The 24,792-nt window shown below is 36.3% G+C and overlaps 1 protein-coding gene and 1 pseudogene across 3 annotated transcripts in view; both read left to right on the top strand.

The window, feature by feature from the left end:
- RFX7 (regulatory factor X7) overlaps positions 1-24,792 on the top strand; it is a 194,855-nt gene that overhangs the window by 69,730 nt on the left and 100,333 nt on the right. For 2 of the 3 annotated variants that reach the window (XM_077127996.1, XM_077127997.1), the window contains exon 1: positions 21,213-23,348. The exons of the other annotated variant lie outside the window; for it this stretch is intronic. The gene's annotated coding sequence lies outside the window, so the exon portion shown is untranslated. Of the gene's footprint in view, positions 1-21,212; positions 23,349-24,792 lie in introns of those variants that run through there. 3 annotated transcript variants of the gene reach the window in all.
- LOC143656160 (sulfiredoxin-1 pseudogene) lies at positions 16,262-17,057 on the top strand (annotated as a pseudogene).

The raw sequence follows: 24,792 nt of genomic DNA, 5'->3' as shown, positions 1-24,792 counted from the left end.
GGGCACTTCCATGTGGTGTGGCTTACTTCCTCTTCCCCGCCTCCCCATCAGTGCACTCGCGAGGAGTCTGAACCTCATATGAAAGGGGAGTGATAGGCTCTGTACACTAACTGGATGATCTTCTAAGCAGGGAAAGTAAGTTTATTGGATTCTGGGTTCCCTTGAGGGAGCTGCGGGCTGCAGAGCTGAGGGTGCTGACATCTCCAGCTAACGATGTGGTCAGGTACTTTCCTAGGTGTGGCGTCTTGTCCCTGGTGTAATCCTGATGGAGCCCATTCTTTCTGTTCTCTGTGTCCCAGTTCCTCAGTTTTTTCATCCAGAACTTCCCTATATAGTGTAGCAGACCCTTTCATGTTGCTCACACCCTGGAACTGCTGTACTGATCATTTTTATGTCCTTCTAGTTGTTCCGTGGAGCAGGGCTGAACTCTGCCTATCATATTCTGCCATCTTCCTGGAAGTCCCTCAGAGCTTTCTTGTTACTTTTATAATTTACTGCATATAGCTATTAAGGTTAGTTCTCTAATTCTTTCCCTAATAGAGAATATCTTTACTTTCCTCCTCAGCATGAGGGGCCAGAATTCTGTATATCCAAACCCAGGCTCACTGCATTTTCTCCATTCTAGTGTGCATCAGTCTGGCAATTCATTGGCCCAGCTGAGTTTTTCTATATGCGCTAGTCACATCCTATGGACACTATCTTCTGTCTTGCATTTAAGACCTAAAAGCCTAATGATATAGAATAGTCAGTAGTTAGTGTACAGTGCAGAGTCTTCTTAGATGAAGGGAAGGAAATGGGAAAGGATTAGAGCAAGCCTTGGCTGTAATTGCACATGGGAGGAAGGCAGAAACAAAGAGTTCTGGGTCTCTTTTAATATATGAATGAGTATGAGGATTAAACTATATGTAGTTGCTTATATGAGATTGACATTGGTGCTGGTTAGTTGCTGGAGAACTAATAAAAAGAAGAAAAACTGACAGTTTGGTTTGCTTGAATAAAAGAATACTGATTAGTATCATTTACATGCCTGAATACATTGCCACAAAATAACAGTTATGCGTGTCTTTATATTTGTGTCAAATTAAAGTTATAATCAAATAAATTTTACATACCATACAGTTCCTTTAATGTGTAGTTAGACATCATAATTAGTGCTCAAGTTATATTAATATTGACTTATACCTTAAACTGTGTAGTGGGAAAGACATTCATATATTATGAAAGACACATTGTCTTTAAAGCATTTGTTTTAGAATAGTTCATGCATTCATTCATGACATGAAACAGGAGCAATCACACAAATACAGACTGTGGGACATTTTCAAGACAACTAGCCTGAAAGTGAATATCATATGGAGGGGAAAAAGGTGGAAGGAACGTTCTAGACAAAAAGATATAACAACCAGTTACAATGTATACATCCATCAGGTTCTGGGAGGATAAAGATATTTTTGACATAATGAAGGAAAATGTGAGAGTTGTGAAATTACTGTTGATTTTTTTAGGTGACATGATGAAATTATGATTATTTACTTGGTTTTGCTTGTCCTTAGGAGATGCATGTCAGCGTATTTAGGAATTGAGTGTTGTAAATCTTTAAAGTATTTTAAATGGTAGAGCAAAAAATGTTTATTATGTATATGCATATATATGGAAAGAAAAATAAGTATGGCAAAATACTTAACAATTGTTGAATCTGCTTGGAGCAGATACAGTTGGTTGTATTTTTCAAGTTTGTTTGTTTTATCTGTATTATAATAAATAGGAGAACACTTCTGCATTTAACAGTTAAAAAATACCTCCCCAAAATCATGATGGAAATTAGAAAATACTAGGAATTGAATGATAATGAAAAAGGTAGCTAAGTGTTATTTATAGAGATGTTTGTAGCTTTATAGGCTTACATTAGGACAAAAAAGCTGAAAGTTAATGAGTTAGACATTCATTTAAGGTTAAAAAAGCAACAAAAAAGAACAATAGGGAACTAAAAACAATAGAAGAGCAGAAATTGATTGATTGAAAATTAAGGCATGATAGGATGAACAATAGCTGAAATTGTTTTCACTGCAACTCCTAGTAAATGGTCAAGGGTTAAGAATGATGGATCAAGAAAAAGGGGATACAGGGATTGTGGAAGATGGCAGAGTAAGAAGCTGTAGGAATCAGCCCCTCAACCAGAACAACTATTGAACAGGCAGGAACTGCTTGAATCAACTACTAAAAAACTCCAGAGTCCGATAGAATATTGGACAGCATCCAGAGAGTACTAGGAGAAAGAACTGATAAATTATGGTAAATATCAGTAAATAGCGCTCTGTGCAGCAGTTACCAGCACCCGCCCGCTATTCTCAATCCATGGCAGGCAACAGTGGGGTCCTACATCTGGTGTAACTTCTTTTGCCAGAATGGGAATTAAAATCCAGTTCCCCAGACCCAGCATGGGCTGATGGCTGATTACAGCTTTTGTTTAGCTATTTTGGATCACTGGGATCCCAACTCTGAGGGAATCGATTGTTCTGTCCCACCTTGGACAGAGGTGGCAGAGAAAATTTAAAGATGTTGTGTTTCCTCAGCTGCAGAGAATAGTTGAAGGGCAGCATTTGTTGAGCAGGTCAGGAAAGTGCAGCTTTGGGGAGTGTGGAGAAACTCCTGGTATATTTCCTGGCCTCTCCCTCATTCCCTCTTCAATGCAGTTTCAAGCCAACCAGTACTCCCTTTGTGGGTCCCTGGATGTCCTTTACCTGGGAAAGACTGACTTGGGAAACTCCCTTCTTTTGTGCCTCCTCCCAGAATTTGCCCTCAGACAAAAGCAATTTGAGACAGTGGAAACTATGTAAGAAAAAGTTGAGTTGGGTGGCATTGGGCAAAGGCTTACCTGTTTTAAGTCTGACAATGGAACACCCAGGAGAGGGAGAAAGTCTTTCTCCTGGGAAGTAGAGGAACAGCAGATTCCCATAAACAGGGGAACTGCTAAGGCCACTAGCAAGCACATGCCCAGGACAAGGCACAGGCCCAGACAAGGCAAGGAGGACCTATCACTTTGCATTGGCCTTGGGCAGACCTTCCTGTTAGGAGCACTGGAATTAAAGAAAATCTCTGTTGTATCATTACCTGACCCCCAAAGTCAAGAAACAGGTATCTCAGGGAATAAATTCCAAGTTAACACTTTTAAATATTAAAATGTATAATGTGCAACAAAAGATTACAAGACAAAAAAGAAATAAGTAATGATGGTCCATCCAAAGGAAAAGGATAGAAGTCTAGAAAACATCAATGATGAGAACCAGACTGACTTGACAAAGAATTTTTAAAAATGATCTTCAGTATGCTCAAAGAAATGAAGGAAGATAAAGAGAAAGAACTAAAGGATATCAGGAAAACAATGAATGAGCAATATAAGAATTCATTAAAGAGATAAAAATCTTAAAACACAACAAAACAGAGCAACTGGAAATGAAGTCCAAAATAACTAAAATGAAAAATTACCAAGAGGGTTTCAATAGCATGTTGGAACTGGCAGAAGAAAGAATCAGTGAACTCAGAGATAAGACAATTAGTAAAAGTAGCCATTTGGGTAATTTTATGCTAGTTATATTGTATTGTATGCTTTGCTATGTAACTCCACTTCTTACTCCCTACAGGTGTTAAAATGTAAACATAAATACATATAAAACATATAAAAAGTAATAATGAATCTATGCTTTGGGAAATACAGTGTACAAAGATATAATTTTAACAAGCATGATGGAGGTGTGTAGGAACAGTGAATGTGTATGCTATTGAAGTTAAGTTGGTGTCACATCAAATATTATTCTATATTATATATTATTCATTATATTATATATTTGGGATGCTGAATTTTAACCTCATGATAATTGCAAGGGTAATATATAAAAATATCTTCAGATAGAAATAAGAAACTCCATATGGTGCAATGCATAAAATCAAATAAATATGAAAGAAGACATTACTGGAAGAATTGAAAGATTAAAAAAGGATAGGACTTGCAAACACTAAATAGCCACAGTAATCAAAGCAAAATGGTGCTCGCATGAGACCAGATTTATAGACAAATGAAACAGAATTGGAAGTTCAGAAATCAACCAACTGATTTTTGGCCAACTGATTTTTGACAAGGGTGTCAAGTCCACTCAGTTAGTAATGAATAGTGTCTTGAACAAATGTTGCTAGATGCCCATATGCAAAAAAAAATGAAGGTAGACCCCCTTCGGTTAATCAGTTAATGGACACAGGTTGTTTTCATCTTTTGGCAATTAAGAATAATGCTGATATGAATACCGGTGTGCAAATATCTGTTTGAGTTCTTGCTTTCATTTCTTTTGAATATACTTAGGACTGGGATTGCCAGGTCATATGGTAATTCTAGATTAACTTTCTGAGGAACTGCCAAACTGCCTTTCATAGAGGTGGTACCATTTTACATTGCCACCAACAGCGTACCAGCGTTCCTATCCCTCCATATCCTCCATGGCACTTTTTTTCTGTTTTTTTTTGTTGTTGTTTGTTTTTTGATAATAGCCATTATATTGGATTTGAGGTGGCATCCCATGGTTTTGTTTTGCATTTTCCTGATGGCTAATGATATTGAGGAGAGCTTTTCATGTGCTTATTGACCATTTGTTGTTTATCTTCTTTGAATATGTTGTGTATCTTTTTTGGAGAAATATCTGTAAGTCCTTTCCCCATTTTATAATTGAGTTGTTTGTCTTTTTGTTGAATTTTTGTGGGAGTTATAAATAAATATATAACCCTTATCAGATGTATGGGTTCCAAATATTTTCTCCCATTCTGTTACTTTCTTGATAATGTCCTCTGCATAAAGTTTGTTATTTTGGTAAATTACAATGTATCTAGTTTTCTTTTGCCACTCATCTGTTCACAGTAAAATCAAAGAAACCATTTCCTATCCCAGTGTCCTGAAATATTCCCTTGTGTTTTTTCGTAAGAGTTTTATAATTTTAGCTTTGATATTTAGGCCTCTGATCAATTTAGAGTTTTTTTGTTTTGTTTTGTTTTGTTTTGTTTGTATATGTGTGCTAGTTTGCTAGCTGCCAGAATGCAATATACCAGGAACAGTGTATTTTTGAAAGGGGAATTTAATAAGTTGCTAGTTTACAGTTCTAAGGCTGAGAAAATGTCCCAATTAAAGCCAGTCTATAAAAATGTTCAATCAAAGCCATCCAGAGAAAGATACCTTGGTTCAAGAAGGCTGATGAAGTTCAGGGTTTCTCTCTCAAGTGAGAGGGCACATGGTGAACATGGTGTCATCTGCTAGCTTTCTCTCCTGGCTTCCTGTTTCATGAAGCTCCCCGGGAGGCATTTTCCTTCTTTGTCTCCAAAGGTTGCTTGCTGGTGGACTCTCTGCTTCATGGTGCTGCAGCATTCTCTACTCTTTCTGAATCTCTCATTCTCCAAAATATTTCCTCTTTTATAGTACACCAGTAAACCAATTGAGACCCACCCAAATGGGTGGAGACACATCTCCCCATATCCAGTTTAACAACCACTCTTGATTAGCTTACATCTCCTGGGAGATGATCTAATCACACACAGTATTGAATAGGGATTATTTTGCCTATAGAAATGGGATTTTGATTAAAACATGGCTTTTCTAGGGTACATACATCCTTTCAAATCAGCACAATATAGTATGAGGTAGAGGTCTTCCTTCATTCTTCTGCATGTGAATATCCACTTTCCCCAGAACTGTTTGTTGAAGGGATTGTTCTTTCCCCATTGAATGGACTTGGATCCCTGGTCAAAAATCAACTGGCCATAGATATGTGGGTTTATTTCTGTACTTTTCAGTTTTATACCATTGGTCTTTATGTCTGCCTTTGTGCCAATAACACACTATTTGATTGCTGTAACCTTAGTAATAAGTTTTGAAATTGACAAGCACAAGTCCTCTATTTTGGTTCTTCTTTTTCAAGACAGTTTTGGTTATTTGGGGTCTCTTGACCTTCCATGTGAATTTGAGGACTAGTTTTTCCATTTCATTTGATGAAGGCTGTTGAAATTTTTATTGGAATTGCATTAACTCTAAATCACTTTGAGTAGTATTGTCATCTTAATTATTAAGTCTTCTAATCCATGAGCTAGGAATATCTTTCCATTTATTTATGTCATTTTATTTTCTTTCAATATTGATTTGTAGTTTCTGCTATAAATCCTTATGTCCTGATTAAATTTACTCCTAGGTATTTTACTCTTCTAGTTGCTGTTGTAAATGTAAGTTGTTTTCTTGATTTCTTTTTTGAGTTGTTTATTTCTGGTGTATGGTATCACCACTGATTTTTGCATACTGATCTTGTACCCTACCACTTTGCTTAATTTTTTTTATTAGCACTAATAGCTTATTTATTTATTTATTTTTTGTAGATTCTTCTGGATTTTCTGTACATAGGATCATGCCATCTTCAATGAGGGATAGTTTTGCTTCTTTTCTAAAATTATGCTTGTTACTACTTTTTCTTGTCTGATTGCTCAGTCTAACTCTTTAGGACAAAGTTGAATAGCAATGGTGATAGCAGCCACCCTTCTCTTGTTCCCGATCTTAGGTGGAAGCTTTCAGTGTAAAACGGTCAAGTATGATGTTAGCTGTGTACTTTTCATATATGTTCTTTATCATTCTGAGGCAATTCCCTTTTATTCCTAGTTTTCTAAGTGTTTTTTTTTTTTTAAAGAAATGGCCCTAGATTTTGTCAAAAGCCTTTTCTACATCAGTGGAGATAATCATATTTGGTTTGTTTTCTTTCTAATAATAAATTACATTGGCTTTCTTATGTTGAACACCCTTGCATTCCTTGGATAATTCATACTTGATTGTGGTGTATAATTCTTTTGATGAGCAGATGGATTCAGTTTGCTAGTATTTTGTTGACCACTTTTATATCTGCATTCATAAGGGTCAGTAACTTTATTTTCTTGTGATATCTCTGGTTGATTTTGATATTAGGGTGAACTGTCTTCGCTGAATGGATTGGGATATCTTTCTTCCTCTTCAGTTATTTGGAAGAGTTTGAGAAAGATTGGTATTAATTCTTGAAATGTTTGGTAGAAATCACCATTGAAGCCATCAGGACCTGGGGTTTTCTTTGTTGGGAAGCTTTTGATGACTGAGTCGATTTCTACTTGTTACAGGTCTGGTGATATCATTTCTTTCTTCTGGAGTCTGTTTAGATAGTTTGTGCACTTCTAGGAATTTGTCCATTTCATCTACATGTCTAATTTGTTGGCCTACAGTCATCCATAGTATTCTCTTCTACTCCTTTTTATTTCTGAGGGATCATGGTAATGCCCCCTTTCATTTCTGATTTTTGTTATTTGTGTCCTTTCTTTTCATTTTTGTCAGCCTAGCTAAATTTTTGTCAATTTTATTGATCTTTTCAAAGAACCAACTTAGTTTCATTTATTTAGCCATTCACTTTTGTATGTTTGTTAACCCATTGAAAGATATGATTGATTTTATTTTTTAGCTCTTATGATTAAAGAGCAATAAACATTCCTGTACAGGTTTTTATGTAAACATAAGTCTTCATTTTTCTAGGGTAAATGTTCATGAGTGCAGTTGCTGGATTGTACAGTAGTTGCATGTTCAACTTATTAACAAACTGCCAAACTTTTCCAGATTGACTATACCATTTGACATTTCTACCAACAATTTATGTGATTTCATTTCTTCATATCTTAGTATTTGATGTTGTCACTATTTTTCATTTTAGCCATTTTGGTTTTAATGTGCATTTCTTTAGTGTCTGATGGTGATGAGCTTCTTTTTGTATGTTATTTACTCTGTATGTGGTGAAATGTCTATTCATATATTTCCCACATGTTCTAGTTGAATTGTTTGGTTTTTTTACCTTTGAATTTTGAGTATTCTTTAAATATTTTAGATAATATTTCATAGAAATATTCTCATTTCATAGATATGCACATGTTTCTTCCCACTCTAACTTCTTTCCATCCTCTTAATGAAGTTTTTTGCAGAGTAAAAGTGGAATTTATCAGTTTTTCCTTTTAGATTTACTCATTGGGTGTCAAGTCCCAGAACTGTTCTTAGCCCTAGGTCCCAAAGATTTTTTTCTATATTTTTACATTTTACATGTAGGTCTGTGTTCATTCTAAGTTAATTTTTGGTCAAGGTTCTTTTTTTTTTTTTTTGCCTGTGGATACTCATTTGCTCCAGGACCATTAGTTGAAAAGGCTATCTTTCCTACATTGAATTACTTTTGAATCTTTTTAAAAATCATTGGGGTGGGAAAAATCACATGATCATCTCCATCGAAGGTGAAAAAGCATTTAACAAAATTCAACATCCTTTTCTGATAAAAACACTTCAAAAGGTAGAAACCAAAGGTAACTTCCTTAATATGATAAAGGGCATATCTGACAAACAGATAACCAGTTTCATACTCAATGGAGTGAGACTGAAAGCTTTCCCCTTAAGATAGGGAGTGAGACAAGGATACCCTCTGTCATCACTGTTATTCAACATTGTACTAGAAGTTCTAGCTAGAGCGATCAGGCAGAAAAAGAAATAAAATGCATCCACACTGGAAGGGAAGAAGTAAAACTTACATTATTTGCAGATGACATGATACTATACTTGGGAAATCCTGAGAAATATACAACAGAGTTACTTGAGCTAATAAACAAATTCAGCAGAGTGGCAGGATATAAAATTAATGTGCAAAAATCAGTAACATTTCTATACACAAGCAGTGATCTAGCTATGGAGTCAGTTAAGGAAAAAATTCCTTTCAAAATAGCAACTAAAAGAATCAGGTACCCTGGAATGAATTTGAATAGGGATGTAAAGGACTTGTACACAGAAAGCTATGTAACATTGCTAAAAGAAATCAAAGAAGATCTAAATAGGTAGAAAGACATTCCCTGCTCATGAACAGGAAGGTTAAATGTAGTTAAGATGTTAATTCTACCCAAACTGATCTACACATTTAACGCAGTACCAATCAAAATTACAACAACCTACTTTAAAGACTTGGAAAAGCTAGTTACCAAATTCATCTGGTAGGGAGAGAGATCCCGAATAGCTAAAAGCATCCTAAAAAAGAAGAATGAAGTGGGAGGATCAACACTTCCTGACTTTAAAGCTTATAAAGCCACAGTGCTTAAAACAGCATGATACTGGCACAAAGACAGAAGTATTTGACCAATGGAATTGAATCAAGAGCACAGAAATAGCCCACCAAATCTATGATCAACTGATCTTTGACAAGGTCCCCAAATCCACTGAACTAAGACAAAATAGTCTTTTCAATAAATGGGCATGGGAGAATTGGACATCTCATAGCCAAATGAATGAAAGAGGACCCCTTATCTTATACCCTATACAAAAATTAACTCAAAGTGGATCAAGCACTTCAATATAAGAACTAGTGCCTTAAAGCTCCTAGAAGAAAATATAGGGAAACATCTCCAAGACCTAGTAATAGGAGGTAACTTCCTAAACTTTATACCCAAAACATGAGGAGCAAAAGAAAAATATAAATAAGTGGGAGCTACTCAAAATAAAGTGCTTTTGCACCTCAAAAGACTTTGTCAAAAAGGAAAAGAGGCAACCAACTCAATGGGAGAAAATACTTGGAAATCACGTGTCGGACAAAGGTTTGATACCATGTATACATAAAGGAAAAATACAACTCAACAGCAAAAGAACAAACAACCCAGTTAAAAAAGGAACTAAAGATATGAATAGGCATTTTTCTGAAATGCAAATACAGATGGCTCAAAAGCACATGAAGAGATGCTCATTTTCATTACTTTAAGGGAAATGCAGAACAAGGTTACAATGAGATACGACCTCACACCTATAAGAATGGCTGCTATTAAACAAACAGGAAACCACAAATCTTGCAGAGGATGTGGAGAAATTGGGACACTTATGCACTGCTGGTGGGAATGTATAATGCTGCAGCCACTATGGAAGACTCTTTGCTAGTTCCTTAGGAAACTAAATATTGAGTTGCCCTATGACCTGGCAATAGTACTACTCAGTATATATACCCAGAAGAGCTGAAAGCAGTAACACATGCACACCGATGTTCATAGCAGCATTATTCACAATTTCCAAAAGATAGAAGCAGTCCAGTGCCCATCATCCAACAAGTGGATTAACAAAGTGTGATATATACAGACAATGGAATATTATGCAGCAGTAAAATGAAATGACATCCTGAAGCACATGTCAAGATGGATAAGCCTTGAGGACATAATGCTGAGTGAAATAAGCCAGACATAAAAGGATAGATACTGTATGATTACACTTTTATGACCATAGTAAAGGTAAAATCAATGGCTTATGATACTAAAAATAGGAGACCTAGAGATAAAAGGAAGCTAGAGGTGTGAACAATGAGCTGATGAGATTGAACTCAAATGTAAGGGTATAGATAGAAGTGAAAGCAGTTCACTAGTGGGTCTATTTGTAACATCACCATGTTAAAGGTGAACATAATTGAAAGGGGTTGTATAGACCCATGTGTCCCACTGATTAACAGTACAAATATAAATAAGTTCTTGCATAAACTACTTCGAAGGATGAATCTTGTGCAAAGAGTGTATAAGTTCGGGGTATGGGGGGAGAATGCTATTGCATGTATGGGCTGTGTTTAATAGGAAAACATCAACAGTACTACAGCAACACCAGGAGTGAATAAAGGGGTGAAGGACAAGAATTAAGGGGAGATTTAGATTTTCTATTTGGTAAGGCTGGTTTATTGATTATCTTTCTCTTGCGAAGAATGAAATTATCTTAAGTTGAGAGTGTTGATTGACTGTTGACTTTGGACATTATACACGATGCCTAATAAATGGATGTGGCTGAAGGATGCACTGACTGAGAAGTAGATTGATGTACAATGGTGTATTCATATGATTGAATATTGTACTGCTACAAAAATGAAGAAAGTTGTGAGGCATGCAACGATATGAATGAACATGTGGGACATTTGGTAAGGCAAATAATTCAGAAACAAAAGAGCAATTATTGTATGGTCTTAGGAATACTAATACTAATAACTAATCTTAGGAAATACTAATACTAAAACAGGGGCCTAGACTGCAAGCTTTTGTAACTGTCACATTTAGTTTGGAGTGGTAACTATTATTTCTGGATTTTGAGAGGCTGTTTTATATATGTATAACCTGGTATTTAGATATAAGAAGGAAACTGATCATGTCGAGATTAAGGTAATTAAGTATGCAGGAGTAAGGGAGACATTTGTCTATAATTTAGAGCCTCATCTGCTTTTTGAGTCCAAATGAAGAAAGTTTTCTTTTGTCCAGAGCTTAAATTTTCTGAAGCACATAATCTAACTCAAACTGTCTGTATAGATCATTTAAACAATCTAAACACCGGGAGCCCAGAATAAGAATGAAGATCTTTTATCCTGTATAGCTTAATATAGTGCCTAGATACATCCCAGAGTGTGTTAAGCAGATAATCAAAAAGTATTGGCAAAATCCCTTGAGGGATGGGAGAAAAACTATGAAACTATTAAACTTTACCACTGGGGAAATCCCTGATACAGTGTCAAATTCTCTTTGAAATGTATAGCTTTTTTGCACATGTTATTTTTCACCAAAAAAAGGGGGAAAAGTCTATTGTGATAATTGAAAATACATATTCCTTCTAGCTTCTGATGTTCTGGAGCAACTAGAAGGAAAAATCTGAGATGATGGAATGGTAGCCCATGACATACTCTGAGATCTGTCCTATAACTACTTGTTGAAGAGTGCTTTGAAAATTATTATTTTTTCTTTCCTTGCTTTGTATATTATTATACAATTTAAAAGTTAAAATAATCATTTGGGCATATTTTTGAAGTTCTGTTCCCCAAGTTCTCTGTTCTGTTCTATTGATCTGTTTGTCTTTTGCAAAAACCACGCATCTCAATTATTGTAATTATACAGCAATTCTTGAAATCAAGTAGCTGATTCCTCCCACTTTATTCTTTTTCAAAATTGTTGTTCAGGTTCCTTTACCTTTCCATATAAATTTTAGAATAACCCATTTATATATTCAGAAACTCTTGCTGGAATTTTGATAGGCTTGTGTTAATAAACCTATATCAATTTGAAAAGAATCAATATCTTTGCTATGTTACATCTTCTAAGCCATGTACATAATATATGACTCTTCCATTTATTTGAATCCTCTTTAATTTCTTTCTTCCATGTTGTGTAGTTTTTGGTTTACAAGTACAGTATGTGTTTGATTAAACTTACACTTAAGTATTTCATCTTTTTAGTTATTGAAAATGGTATTGTATTTTATTTTGATGCCTGTGTTTTCTTTATTAGTATATAGAAATACAGTCAATTTTTATCATATATCCTGCAGCACAAAATCGATGTTTTCCTTTTTTGTGGTATATAATTTCTTTTATATATTGCTGAGTACTATTTGCATTTATTTGGTTAAGGGTTTTTGCATTTGTTTTCACAAGGGAATGAGTTTTCTGGTTTTTTTGTCTTTGGTTTTGGTATCAAGGTATTAGTTTCATAAAATGAATTAGGAAAACTTCCCTCTTCTATTTTTTTTGGGGGGGGAGAGATTATGCAGAGTTGGTGCTATCTCTTCCTTAAATGTTTGTGAAACTTCTCTAGTGAAGCCATCTAGTTGTTCCGATTCAATTTTACAAAGTTGAAAAGTCACCATAATGTTGAGTGAAAGGGTAAGTTATAAAGTGGCAGAAGATACTTGTAACACAACTAAAAGCTAAGTGTTTGAAATATCTAATGAAGTCCTGCAGATCACTAAGAAAGAGAAAATAAGTAAATAAGAATTTGGCCAAAATCATAATCAGACAATTATAGAAGGGAAACGTGAATGGTCAAAAAAACATTTGAAGTTGTTCAGACTTGTTAGTTCTCACAGGAAAACAAAGTAAGACAAACTTCCATACCCATCAGATTGGTAAAAATTTAAGTATCTCCTGCTACTAGCAGTTATAACTGTCAAATGCTGTTGTCCTTATCGCTTTATTCTGTGTTCTCTCTTAGAAGCATTCAATCCAGACTAAAGATTTGGAAACATCAGAAAAGTTCATTGTAGTCTGTTCTTTGTCTTACCAGTGTCATCCTCCACAAGCCGTTTTTTTTTTTAAATCCCTCCCTAGGGGAAATATTTTACCCTTATTTTATTAATTGGTGTACTTATTAGTATTTCAGGTCCCTTTTGGCTCTAGACAATGTGGTTTAGATGGTTTTATGTACATCAGTAGTTATTCTGGTTGCTTGGTTACCTCTTTGTGCTGTGAAGGTTATAGAGTTCTTAAGCATGTCCAGTTTCAACTGTAGCAGCTTCCAGAATCTGCTCAGATTAGTTTTTGACCCCTCCATTTGTTTTTATAAAGTTTCTATTTTGGTCTGCAGTACCATCAGACCAAAATAAGACTTAATTTTTTTAAGTTCATCCTGTATTTCTTAGCTGTTATTACTTGAATGTTGCATAGGATAAATATAGTAGCTCTACAGAAACATCTTTGCCTGTTGTACTTGATTTATATCAAAAAGCTGTTCCTGATAACTTAGTTCTTAGAGTATATATTAAAACAGTTAGGAGAGTGCAAGGATAGTAAAGTGGTAGAATTCTCACCTGCCATACGATCCGGGTTTGATTCCTGGTCCATGCACTTACCAAAAAACAAACAAACAAGCAAAAAACAGACAGACAAATGGTGCTGCAATAACAGAATACATGGAAAAATAATGAAATGTACAGCATGCAAAATAACAACAACAACAAAAAGAACATGGTTAGGAATTAGATCTTCAAAGCAGAGGCTCTAGACCTCAGCCCAGCAATACCAGTTCTTAACCCTCATGCATACTCCATCATTGATTTTTCCCTTGGCTTATATGAGTAAATCTTACCTATATCAGCATTTCCCAAGTTGGGATACTCGTTCCTCAAAGATCCCTGAAAATTAAATACAGCAATTAAATTAGTTTAAATAGTATATTAGAATATATGCTGCATACTATAGCCATTTCTCTAACTCAGTCTCAAATGGACACAGTGCATGCCAGCATTTTAAGATCCCCGAGCATTACAGGGATGGGGTCATGAGAATGTGTTTAATTTTTGCTTAATCCAGCAATTCCTAAATTTCCTTGACAGGTACCACTCTTTCCATGAACTGCCTATTTATATGGGGAAAAACAGCCCTTGGGATATACACTTCTACAACATTGCCAGTATGTCATTACTGTATAGTAGCCTTGCATTCTTCATATTATTGTATACTTCACAACTCTCTTTAGCCTGGATTATGTCACAATCCCCTACAGACTGTAGCATATATAAATGATTTATCGTCTGTGCCTGTGACTCTTGGTTTTAAGTGGGAAACAACAGGATATTGGGTTGATGACATCTTTTGGGGGATAGATATTAGGATACTGATCTCTTTACTTTCCTAATAAAATTTAGAAAAGAGTTATCCTGCATGTATCATGATTGAAAGAAACTTACCCAAGAGACTGACAGTTTTATTTATATTTTTCAGAGGTAAGTCTTATAATTAAAATCTAACAGATGACCTACTTTTTCTCTGCCTGCTCACTTGTGAAGCAGTTATCGAGCTGTCTTATATTCCTTGAAGTTGTTCATGAGATATGCTATACTGTAGACCTGTGCCATCCAATACAGTAGCTACTAGCTACATGTGGCTATTGAGCACTTGAAATGTGGCTAGACCAAATTGAGATATGCTGTAAGTATAAAATACACACTGGATTCCAGAAACTTAATATGAAAAAAAAGAAAGTAAAATATCTCAGTAATAGTTTTTAATTGATTTTATGTTGAAATGATAATATTTTAGATATATATTTTAATATACTATTTAAGTTAATTTCTTTTTTTTACTTTTTAATTTGACTGCTAAGTAATTTAAGATTATATACTTGCTTGCGTTATATTTCTTTGGGTCAGTTAGGCTGTAGACACATTTACCACAAACTGATAGGTCTCAGGTCCTGAATCTCATTAACCAGTCTTTTATGCTTTCTAACCCAAGGAAGAATACTGTTATGTTTTGTGAAAAGTTTTGCCCTAGGACCAAATGATTTTTCATGCTATAAATCTCCTTCCAGTGTTTCAAGAAGAGAATGCCACCAGACATTCCTACATAGACTCATGTCTTAAGTGTAGGGAGAAAAATAAAAACTCTGGACCATTCTAACTGTATTATTAATCAGATATTTTACCTATTTCAATTAATGACTTCTGCCTCTAAAATACATCAGTTTGGTATCTTCCTCTCTAAAGCATTATTTGCCCATTGAGAAGATTAATTTGTAATTCTTTGATCTCCTGAGACAGACAGTTTATAGATTGGAAGAACATTTTTAGATTGGGCTGTCTACTTTTTGGTTCCTCTTAGTTCTTTGTGGAGAGAATTTTGGTATTAATTTTTAAATTGGTTTTCATATTTTTTTTGCTTTTCACAGTGATAAAAATCCTATGATTCTTGGGTAGGTGGAAAATAAGTGGAGGACACTAGGACATTGAACTTGGCAACTTTATTTTTTAGTACAGATACTGGGATACAGATCCCTTTATTGCTAATAAAATCTAAAAAAGAGTAATTAGGTCTCATGACTGAAGGCACTTTACTTAAGGGTCATTTCAACTACAGTTTTAAGAAATGTCCTCATAGCAGTTTATTTGAGACATCTATATAGTCTAATCTGCATATCAAGCATCATTGCCTGAATCTGCCGTCTTAGAGGAAGTCTCGTTTTAGCCTCAATCCTCTACAGTCATTCCCACTTTCCTTATTTCAGAATCTCATGTAAGTGTCTAATAATGAATATACCATGTCTTCCTTTAATGTTTTTTAGTTTAAAAAGATGTATACATATGTAGCACAGCACATTACCTATTTGTGACACCTAACGTACATCCAGAGAAATGAGGTTGCTTACCTTTGCCACCCCCCCCCGCCTTTTTTTTCTGATTTATAGATCTATTTTATCTCTGATCCAGCTTTCTCATAATGTAACATAAGATATTAAGCTATGTGGCTGCACAACTCTTTCTCTGAAGCTGTGCAGTGAGGGGAAGCCTGCTGGGCTATCCCCCCTGTTCTGTCCCCTTCTGGGCCATCCAGATGACTCTGTCCTCTTCCATGTTTTGTTTGTTTTTAAAAGTTTTACATGTTCATTACAAATATTAAAACAATATAGAAGCAGCGGCTGCAGCGCGATGGGGCTGCGCGCGGGAGGAGCGCTGGCCAGGGCCGGCCGGGGTCGGGGGGCGCCTGAGGGGCCTGAGAGGAGTGGCGGCGCGCAGGGTGGCAGCATCCACTCGGGCTGCATCGCCACGGTGCACAATGTGCCGTTGCGCGTGCTCATCCGGCCGCTGCCGTCGGTGCTGGATCCAGCCAAGGTGCAGAGCCTCGTGGACACGATCCGGGACGACCCCGACAGTGTGCCTCCTATCGATGTCCTCTGGATCAAAGGGGCCCAAGGGGGAGACTATTTCTACTCCTTCCGGGGCTGCCACCGCTATGCAGCCTACCAGCAACTCCAGCGAGAGACCATCCCTGCCAAACTGGTGCGGTCCACCTTGTCGGACCTGAGGGTGTACCTGGGCGCATCCACCCCTGACTTACAGTAACAGCCTTTTTGGTACCTGCCACAAATCCCAAGAGCCCAGAAGACTCACCTGGCCTCCACCCAGCTGGGCATTCAGCAGGTGTGGCAGGGGTGCATTCTTTTTGCATCTGGGGGAGGTCTGAGTCTTCACTAGCTGCAAGTCCTTGGACTCACTTCTGAACAGGAAAGCCCAGTTCTCATCTCTGAAAATGGGGGTCATTGCCTTGTGCTCAAGGATTAGGAAAATTAAATGAGAAAGGAGATGGGGTTTGGAGAGCCACATGCTGCTGGCTCCAAATTCCCCAGGACAAGGATTCTTCCTCATTTTCATCTTTGTGTACTCAACTTTGTGGAATATATTCAGCTTCAAGTAAAGAAAATCCTAGGTTAGGGTTTTGTTTGTACAGAGAGGTTTGTTTTTTCATATAACGTGAAACGTGGAAGTAGATAGCTATTGACATTAGTTCAGAGCTCAGTTAAGTCAAAGCTCATGTTTCTAATCCTTTTGACCTTTCCCTCATTGTGGGTTACTTCATGGTCACAAGATGGCTGCTGCAGTTCCAGGAATCATGCCTGTATTCAAGGAAGGAAGGAGTGGGGGAGGAGGAAGGGCCAAGCCATCTGGTCCTGTCCACTTCTATCAGAAAGTAAAACCTTTCCCAGAGAGCAGGTTTCTTCCTCTCCCCCTGTGCATATTTTCATTTAGGTCTTCTTGGCCCAAACAAATACCATTGCTACCCCTAGCTGTACAGAAAGCTCAAGACAGCAAGTAACAAAATTGTCATGATTGAGTAGACTAATCAAGTTATATTCCATCTCCTGGGACTGCTGCATGCTGCCTTTTGAAATAAGTTGGAATCCTGTTGCCAAGGCAGAAATAAGGAGTCATGTATCAACTAGCCATTGATGTGTAACAAAACATCCCAAAATCTAGCAACTATTTGCCCACAATTCTGTGGGTTGACAATTTTGACTGGTTATCTGGGCAGTTCTGCTGGTATCCTCTTGGGTCACTCAGGGGCTGCAGTCAACTCTCAGCTCAGCTAGAGCTGGATGGTCTAGGAAAGCCTTACTCACTTGTGTTGCAATTGGCAGGCTATTAGCTGGAGTAACTGGGTTCTCCTCTAAAGCAAGCTAATTTGGACTCGTTCCTGTGATAGCCTCAGGGTTACAAGAGAGTAGAAGCTACAAGGCTGCATGAGTCCTAGGCCCAGAACTGCTACATCACTTCTGCTAAGTTCTTTTGTTCGGAGCAAATCATAAGACTGGCCTAGATTCACGGGGTAGTGAAAGAGACTACCCCGCTTGATGGGAGGAGTGGCAAAGAGTTTGTGGCCATTTTTAATCTATCATAAATGATTTGGGAAAGGCAAATAATAGTGTGCCCCCTCCCCTCCCTCCATTCCTCCCTCCCTCTCTCCCTTTCTCTTACACAGGGCCTGACTCTGCCCATTTGAAGCAGTAAAACAGTGTCCTGGCCCTCAGGGTCTGGGGGAAGAAGTGATGGCGCAGGGGCTAGTTTTCTCTAAGGGCATTTAGAGAGTAGGGGCAGTAGGGGCATCTTTCATTGTCCAACTGCAGTAGTGGGATATTCCAGAGAGGCTTCTGAAAACCAGGATTCCTGAGTGGTGGGAGCTAGAGGAAGGGTCCAGTTTCCCCAGCTCAGGAACCCCCAGTTTCCCCACCTCAGTAAGGGCAATACCTTTCCCACCCATTCCTTATCCCAAGGGAAGATGACTGAGGTGACCAATAGAATTTGAAAGAGATGCAGTCCTAAATGCAATGCTGTATCCTGGGTTGGATCTCAGGACATCAGGGAGAAAATTGGAAATCTGAATAAGGTCTAGATTTTAGTTAATAGCAATGTACCAGTGTCAGTCTCTTGGTTTGGACAAATGGACCACAGTTCTGTAAGATGTTGGCATTTGGAAAGACTGAGTGAAGAGTATAGAGGAACTCTGCATTACCTTTGCAACTTCTTTGTTACAAAACCTAAATCTTTTCTAAACTAAAATGTTTAATAAAAGGAGGGAAGTGTGCAAAGAAAAAATATATAGAAAAAACATAAAAGGATCTTTAAAAGTTTTAAAAGAAAGGAAAATCACTCAAAGTCTCATCTCTCAGAGAAATCAGTCATCCTTAACTGACATGTCTCTGTGTACACGCTACCTGCCTCCTGTTTCATTATGTTATTTGAATGGGAATTGCCACCTGTTCTATATGCTAGAAGAATTCCTCATGTTTCGAATCTGAGGCTCCTCCAGGATCAGTACTAAAGGGCATTGAAACTCCATAGTTACTGAGAATATCTAATGTTTCATGGGTAAGGAAGTTCCAAAATATAAAACAAGGGCACAGAATGTTCTCCTTAATTAAAATTCCAGTATAAAGTAGAGACATGATTATGAGGTATATAATAGCAATTTACTAGATCATGGGGCCAAATAAAATTCACTGGGAGACCTTACACAGTCATTTAATCATCCTATTCTCAGTTTCCTTATCTGTAAAATAAAAAAGGTTAAACTAAGTTTAGTTTTATTTAACATGTAAAAACCTATTACTTGTTTGCTATTACGATGCAGTTTTTTTTAAGAAAGTTATAATTGGTTTTATTGCTTGAAACAAACAAATCCAAACCTAAACAAAAACAAGCAAAAAATCCAACTATGTTCCTTTTCCTTTTTTAACTCCAGGATCCAAAATGTATGTCTTAATTTCTTTAAAATATCCGTAGTTATCTGAATTTAAAATAAAACCCAAAAGCACCAATAAGTAAATTCTCGAAACTCCAGATGAATCTCTAAACTTTATGTAAGTCATTGACTCCATTCAGTTTAGTTTTTTGGTGAAGATATCTAACTTAATCTTGTTTAGGCAGGCTCAGAAAACAGTTTATTAACTATTGACTCATTATAGTATTAGTGTATAATTAAGCAGAAGTCTTCTGGATGCTGCAATGTTCATAATTTATATTGCCTGGGTTTTTTGTTTGTTTATTTGTTTTGTTCTTCTCCCCACAATTTTTATTCTAAGGTCTTTTACAAAAATAAAAATTAAAAGCTTATACTTTTCCAAATTGTATTGTACCTTGGAGTACTACAAACATTTGTTTATTCATCAGCTCACTTTCAATGATTATTTCTCCAGCTTTAAATTCTGTTGAACCTTTCTCGTGGATATTCTTTCTCTGCATTCTCCCCATTAGATCCTGAGCCATGTACCTCCTATCTTTGGTAGGGATGACATTTACTTTTTGGCAAGAAGACACTGACTGGTTGATCCCTGGAATGCTTATCACATTTGTGTGTAGAGAGCCTTTCTCAAAGACCTTTAGATATGATCTCTGATATTTCCATAGGTAGGACTTTGTCTGTCTTCCTCCAATTAGTGAGGAAGTTTCTACCAGAATATATCAGTTTAATCTCCAATGCAAATGATATTTTTATATAAATCGTCTTGTTTAATCTTCACATAAAAACTTCAGAAGAAAAAAAGCTTCTAGCATGCCTCAGAAGAAACGATTCATATAACTTCAGGGCAGATAGTAGTGAGAAAATTGGAATTCTTTTAAAAAAGACTCTTTTTGGTCCTATATTAAGGTGTTTCTTACTAGGTGAATTTATTTGAATGTTTCTTTTTAACTTTTAAAAAGTCTGTTTTATGTGCAAATGCTTTCGTGTAATTTGACTGCAGGTTTGAATCCAATTGACTCTTTCAACTTCCATTATAAACCTGAAAATTTGCTTTGAAAAAATATTGGGAAGTACATTGATGCAGGGCACACAAAGAAAGAAGGTAGCAGAATTTGTTCAGTACCCCATCTCTTCAAAATACAGATTTTCACTATCCTCTTAGATCACACCAGCTGTTTGTACATATTATAATGGTAAAATTCTGTATTTGGAGCCACCAGCTCCAAATATAATGAAAGATGCCTAGATGGGCAACAAAAGGAATTTGTTAGAGAATGAAAATAAGTGATTATAGTCATTTCAGAATATTAACTAACACACTCTTTCAGTATCACTCAGTGGCGCCTTGGTATAAATATTGGTTAACTGGCTTAATAAACATTGGCTATAGTGGGTAAATTTGATTCTTAGTTTTCTATATATAGACTTCTCTTGGAGAGTTTAAGTCCTTTGTACCTATAATCAACATCAGAGTGGGTTTTGGACTCAAACTAGTCTCTTAGCTATAGGGCCTACATAGCTGATGTGCTTTTCCTTTGAAAAGGGGTCTGCTAAGCAATCCCTCTTTTTTGTGACTATTTATTGTGAGCTTTTTGAAACCCATAAAGGAGAGAAAATACAGTGAACCCTCATGTACTAGTTCAGCTTCAACAATTATTCTCATAGCTAATCCTATCTAAAACCCTACCCACAACCCCCCCACACCAATAATGTTTCTGAAAATCTAGTATCATGTTATTCATTAAGTAAATATAGCCATAACACCTTTAACATTCTTTAATAATAATAATTCCTTAATATCAGCAAATATACAGTTGGTGCTCAAATTTTCCAAATTATCTTATCCTTTTTTTAAAGAGTTTATTTGAATCACTAGCCATATTTTACCTTTGATTGCAATCTCAATCTGTAGGTCTTCTCTTTTTATTTTTCTAGCAGTTTTTGTTGGTTGATTAATCTGGATCTTGTCCTATAGAATTTCCCACGGTATGGGTTTTACTGATTTTATTCCTGTGGAGTGTTACCTAACTTCCTTCTCTTTTCCTCTATATCCTATAAATTGGTTGTTAGATTCAGACTCAACAAGGTTCAGTACTTCAGCAAGAATGCTTCTTAAGGAGTATTGCATACTTCCACCAGGATGCTAAATTCCCTCTTATGAAACAGATGTTTCCTTGGCTATGCTCAACTTGATACCATAATTTTGCTCTAGGGAGCTAATTTTTCTTGAGAGCTCCTAAAACAAAAGTCTTTCCAGGCCCCATTCTTCTCCTTTGTTTCCTACTGCCCTTGCCCCCTCCAGCTTTGTCTTCAGATTAGGGATTACTGGAAAGAGAATATCAATCACTTATTGTTTGTTCCTTGATTATTTATTTAGCTAAGGATATGTAAGCCTTATGGCTTTCCTGAATAGTAGCAAATGCAGCATCTATTGAAACAGCTTATCCATCTCTAGCCTTCCTTTGATGTAGGAAACATTCAGTTTGCTGTATCAAATTTTTGTTATATCATAGCCCTTTTATATCTAGGCTTTCTGCAAAGATACTAATAATCAGTGATGTTTAAAAACATACTTTCTTGGAATTTGAACCAGTTCTGCATGAACAAGGCTTTATTCTCATCCAAGGGAGAAAACAGCAGTGCCCAGTTTTAAGTGAGCAATATCTTTATCTCCAGCTTCCCAGAGTTCTAGGAAGCCTACCATCCTACAATCCACCTATGTGGGTTTTTTTGTATTTTATATATATATATTTTTTAAACATAACATACAAACTTTCTTACCATATGATCATACCATTCTTGGTATATAATTAAGAACTCACAATATCATCACATAGTTGTATATTCGCCACCATGATCATTTCTTAGAACATTTGCACCAATTCAGAAAAAGAAATAAAAAAGATAAAAGAAAAAAACTCATACATACCATACCCCTTACCCCTCTTCTCACTGATTGCTAGTATTTCCATCTATGTATTTTTGCCTTTGTTTCTCCTATTTTTTTCTGTACCCCTTATCATACTCCCTTTTCATTGATCACTAGCATTTCAGTCTACTGAATTTATTTTAACATTTGTTCCCCCTATTATTTATTGATTTTTAATCCATATGTTTTACTCATCTGTCCATAAGGTAGATAAAAGGAGCATCAGACACAAGGTTTTCACAATCACATAGTCGCATTGCAAAAGCTATACCATTTATACAATCATTTTCAAGAAACATGTCTATTGGAACACAGCTCTACATTTTCAGGCATTTCCTTCCAGCCTCTCTAATATACCTTAACTAAAAAGGTGATGTCTATAATGCGTAAAAATAACCTCCAGGATTACCTCTCAACTCTGTTTGAAATCTCTCAGCCATTGACACTTTATTTTTTCTCATTTCTCTCTTCCCCCTTTCAGTCTAGAAGGTTTTCTCAATCCCTTGATGCTGAATTCCAGCTCATTCTAGGATTTCTGTCCCACATTGCCAGGAAGGTCCACACCCCTGGGAGTTATGTCCCACATAGAGAGAGGAAGGGCAGTGAGTTTGCTTGTCATGTTGGCTGAGAGAGAGAGAGACCATATCTGAGCAACAAAAGAGATTCTCTGGGGGGGGGTGTGACTCTTAGGCCTAATTTTAAGTAGACTTAGCCTATCTTTTGATGGGATAAATTTCATATGAACAAATCCCAAGATTGAGGACTTAGCCTATTGCTTTGGTTGTCCCCACTGCTTGTTAGAATATCAGGAATTTTCCACATGAGGAAGTTTGAATTTTTCCCCTTTCTCATCGTTCCCCCAAGGGGACTTTGCAAATACTTTTTAATTCACTGTTCAAATCACTCCAGGATTTATCAGGACATCACTCTGGATAAACCTGCAAAATCTCATGCCATACTCAAGGTTCCATGTACTTATGGTGTTCAGTTAAACTGCCATCTGACTGTTTTAATACCCTTTGACTTATGTGATTCTGATACTTAGCTTGCACCAAGGACCATGATCACAGGTACTTTTCCCACACTAAATTCCTACCTTCCCTCCCTTTCTCTCCATTCTCCTCTTCATCCTTTCCCTCCTTTTATTTATCATACATTTACAGTTGCCTAATATGGAGTAGACAAAGTGCTAGGTATAGGAAACAGTTAACAAGATATAGGCCTTGTCTTCAAGGAGATAGACTACTAGGATCTTTATCTGTATGGAGAAAAACACGTCACTCTTAGAATCCAGGGAAATTCAGCCTCTAAATGTCATAAGCTTTTACAAGAAAATAAATCTCTTAGTGGACTTGGGATAAGCACAAAAAGCACATCTCATGAAGGAAAATATTAATAAGTTTGGCTATATAAAATAAAAACTTTCTATATAACAATGCTGCATACCATAAAAAGAAAAACAACAGGGTGGGCCACGGTGGCTCAGTAGGCAAGAATACTTGCTTGCCATGCCAGAGGACCTGGGTTCGCTTCCCAGTGCCTGCCCATGTTAAAAAAAAAAGAAAGAAAGAAAGAAAAACAACAATTCACCAAAGGGAAAAAGTGTTTGTAACTCAAGTAATTGGCAAAAGACTAGTTTCCAAATTGTAAAGGGACGCCTGTAAGTGGAATTAAAAGAAAAAGAAACAAAAAGGATAACCAAGTAGAAAAATCAGTAAAGGATACAAGTTGGTGGTTCATAGAAGAAGAAAGTTTAGTGGTCAATAAATATGAAAAGGTGTTTCAGCTCAATAATAGTGAAATGCATATTAAAACAACAATGAAATACAATTTCAGTCCCATTAGATTGGGAAAATGATCATTACCAAATAGATATTGGAGAGGATACAGAGTAGTTCTCATACACAGTCCAAGGAGTGTAAATTAGTTAAAGCCACCATGAAGGGCAGTTTGGTAAAAAACTGTCTAGATAGTTGAAGATCAACATACAGGTATTTCTTTTGCAAGGTTTGTGTGTCTGTCTGTCTGTCTGAAGAAAAGTCTTTCCTAGTGTTTAGCAAGCTGTATATGCAAAATGTTTATTGCAATATTGAATGTTTCAATGAAGAGCTACAAATATCATGAGAATCTATATTGTCAAATAATTGTAATAGAAAGTAGTATATTCAAACAGTGGAATATTATGTAACAGTTAAAATGGATGAGCTAGCATAGATCAAAATAGATAAACTTCTACAACTAAAAGCAAAAAAAAATTGTAGAATGATATATACATTAAAATTCTATATCTGAAAAGTAAACAAAACCAAATCAAACAAAAGCTACATAGCTTATGGATGTATACATGCATATATAGTGAAACCACACATTTGTGGGAATGGTAAATAACAATTTCTGGATAGTGATTACTTCTGAGGAAGAACAGGGGTTGTGAGACTAGGCATGGCCCAGAGAGGCTTTGATTTAATGTGTAAATTTTTCTAAGAAAAGAAAAGGCAAATGTTAGGATTTGTT

Source organism: Tamandua tetradactyla, chromosome 14 (assembly GCF_023851605.1).
Source record: "Tamandua tetradactyla isolate mTamTet1 chromosome 14, mTamTet1.pri, whole genome shotgun sequence".
Classification (NCBI taxonomy): Eukaryota; Metazoa; Chordata; class Mammalia; order Pilosa; family Myrmecophagidae; genus Tamandua; species Tamandua tetradactyla.
This window is presented reverse-complemented; position numbering and strand designations above follow the sequence as displayed.